The following is a 3,320-nucleotide window of genomic DNA, read 5'->3' as shown; positions in this document are numbered from 1 at the left end:
GCTGGTCACGCTCGATGTCGGATGTGTCATTTTACGCTGCGTTGGGATCCTGCATTGCTCTTCGCATTTAGCCCTCTGCGTTATTTCAAAGACTAATCACCTGATTATCATGCTGCGTGCATGTCATGATCGGTTTATCGACTGGACGATGGATGGGGTGTTATGCGCGATGTGCAGTTTTTCTATCGTCGCTAATATTTTGCGGGGCCCCTCAGTGGTCTAGGAAACGCTTCTCTTCTGCATAACGGTGCACCGTGTTTTAATCAACTATGTTCGTTCGTGCATTCCGTTCGTCAATAATTCGTGTGCTGTCGCATGGCTGTCCGGGCAGGGGGACATTATTTTCCACGCATCTCGTCCCCGGCTCAACGATCGAATCGCAGACTCGCTTCCCTTTTTGATTGCAGAGTTCTGCAGACTGTGCCCGGCTGCGGGCGGCCCTGTGCAGCCTGGTCTGCCTCTTCAGCGGATGGGTCCGGACCAAGCGATGCCTCGTGCCCTACGGTATCCGCTGCCCGATGCTTGAGAGCTGGTCTGGCCCGGGCCGCATTGACCAATGCGACCGCATGGTCTCTTTTCGCTGCGTTCTGCTCCTCATTGATGAACCTCGTGCCCGCTAGCGTTTCGGTTCTCAGCATTTTTTTTTGTCCATCGTGTTGGATCCTGACGGCTGCGGCTTCGATCGGTCGAACGTGTAGTAGCAGGCGTACAAATTCGCATGCGCTGCTGGACCCCTTCATCGGCATACGAACGCTACCTGGGGCCCGGAGTCCACTACGCTCTGCTCCATATTCAATGTAAACGTCATGCTGTGGATATTCAATACTATACGCATTCATAGTTCATTGTGTCGTGTCTAGGCGGCTGCGGCCTCAGTCGGTTAAGAGTATGTTGCAGGTGTTCATTCCACATGCGATGCCTGGACCCCTCCACCGTTTCTCTGCTGGGGAACCGATCCGTCCAGCTCCTCCTTAATGGCATCACGGAGAGCATCCCCAAGGCATGGATGTACGTCTTCCCTTCACTCCTTTGCTCGTTCAACGGTTATCGCACGGTTGAGGCAGGGGTGTTTTGGTGGTCACTCGTATTTAATGTTAGACACAGTCATTCTCACAGCTTTCTATGGGTTCCTTAAGGTCGGTGAATATTCTACACGCACATTGTCATTCAACCCCGCGCACGACCTCACTCGGGCAGATGTCACGTTGCACGCGCTCTATTTCGTCCTGCACTGTAGCATTCAAGGCGGACAGAGCTGGTGCCGGCGTGACCGTTTGTTATCAGGCAATAACACCTTGTTTTGTCCTCTGTCCTCCATGAGCTCCTACCTGACGAGCAGACCCCAGGCCGGTGAGGAGGAGCCCCTCTTCATAAGAGAGGCAAAGCCATGACCGGTGCCTGGTTTGCCGCCAGACTCCGCGCCCTCTGCCAGGCGTGCGGGCTCCCACCGGTCCAGTGCACCGCACACTCCCTCCGTATAGGTGCGGCAACCACCGCCGCCGCCATCACCCCGGTGTATACCCTGAAGTCCATGGGCCGATGGTCCTCATCCGCTTATGAAGCTACCTACGGCCTGGAGTCCAGGACATTCTGGATGCCCAGAGGGCTATGAGTGGACTGTGACTTTGGGGTTGGGGGGATACTGCGTTTTCAGGTGATCATGTGGCTGGTGCACTATCAAATGTTGTCTGACATCAGTCAGAGCGCTCTCCGTCAACCCGCTGCGCATGCGGGCCGCGGAGTTGCTGGTGTGTTCTTGGGGGGTAGTTTGCAGGTATTCCACCGGCGTCGGCCGGTGGATGCCAGAGTAGCCGCTAGCTGGTCTCTGTGGCTATCCGTGGCGGGCGCCATGGACACAGAGACGCGAGGCTGTATCTCCCGCGGAACCCACGAAGCGTCGGCCCGTGGGGACCGGGGACTATAATGTACAGCAGTCCTCCTGTGGCACTCTTTGACGGTCTTAGTGGGCTGAGTTACCTCCGAGCGTCTTCCCGATCGCGGCCCACTCTGATCGTCATTGAGGCAGGGGGCTAGATGCCGTTCCCCCTGGCTGTCTGGGCCAAGTGCTTGGCCCAGAGGGGGGGAACACCTAGATTGCCTCCCCCTGCTAACGCGCTCCACGTGCGGCGCGTGGAGCGCTCCACGCCGGTGGGCAGGGGGCCCCCCGGACAGAGCACACCGCCAAAAATTCATATGCATGTATTATGCCGCTTGTATAATTATGCTGCTTGTATAATAAATGTTCAAATTTGACAAAAGTGATCTTGTCTGAAATGAAGTCTCCGACGCAAATTCAGCCAAGGCACGTACGTCACAGCCGGGGGTCAGCAGAGGTTAATCTGTCACGCATGACGCAGCACCAGCTGACTGTAGCTGTCATAGCATTGGTCAGCTCACCAGAGCGCAGGTATTTAAGCTGTCAAAACATGTCATTATTCGCGCTTGCTTTACTGCTGTCGTAATTGCATGCTCGCCCCACCACCTCCCCTGCTCCTCCTGCGTATGTATGTCGTCTGTTGTCGTCATTGCTCTCTGTCCGGGGTAGTTTGCAGGTATTCCACCGGCGTCGGCCGGTGGATGCCAGAGTAGCCGCTAGCTGGTCTCTGTGGCTATCCGTGGCGGGCGCCATGGACACAGAGACGCGAGGCTGTATCTCCCGCGGAACCCACGAAGCGTCGGCCCGTGGGGACCGGGGACTATAATGTACAGCAGTCCTCCTGTGGCACTCTTTGACGGTCTTAGTGGGCTGAGTTACCTCCGAGCGTCTTCCCGATCGCGGCCCACTCTGATCGTCATTGAGGCAGGGGGCTAGATGCCGTTCCCCCTGGCTGTCTGGGCCAAGTGCTTGGCCCAGAGGGGGGGAACACCTAGATTGCCTCCCCCTGCTAACGCGCTCCACGTGCGGCGCGTGGAGCGCTCCACGCCGGTGGGCAGGGGGCCCCCCGGACAGAGCACACCGCCAAAAATTCATATGCATGTATTATGCCGCTTGTATAATTATGCTGCTTGTATAATAAATGTTCAAATTTGACAAAAGTGATCTTGTCTGAAATGCATTAGAATTTTAATTCGGCATCCCCCTGGGCTTAAACTCTTGAGCTACCTGCCATGTGAGAAGCCATAGATGGATTCACACTCACAAGCAATCAAGGGTTGCTTATAAATGTCACAGGTGTATGTGGAGGTTTCATCAGTTTCCACAAAATATTTGTTAAAGGCATCACAAGGGGTAAATATTAAACCTGGGTGTCTTCTTTGATCAGGCTATGCACTTGGACAAACATGTCAAATCCCTAACGCGTTCCTGTTTTTTCCACCTC

The sequence above is a fragment of the Borostomias antarcticus genome, assembly GCF_949987555.1.
Source record: "Borostomias antarcticus genome assembly, chromosome: 8".
Lineage (NCBI taxonomy): Eukaryota > Metazoa > Chordata > Actinopteri > Stomiiformes > Stomiidae > Borostomias > Borostomias antarcticus.
This window is presented reverse-complemented; position numbering follows the sequence as displayed.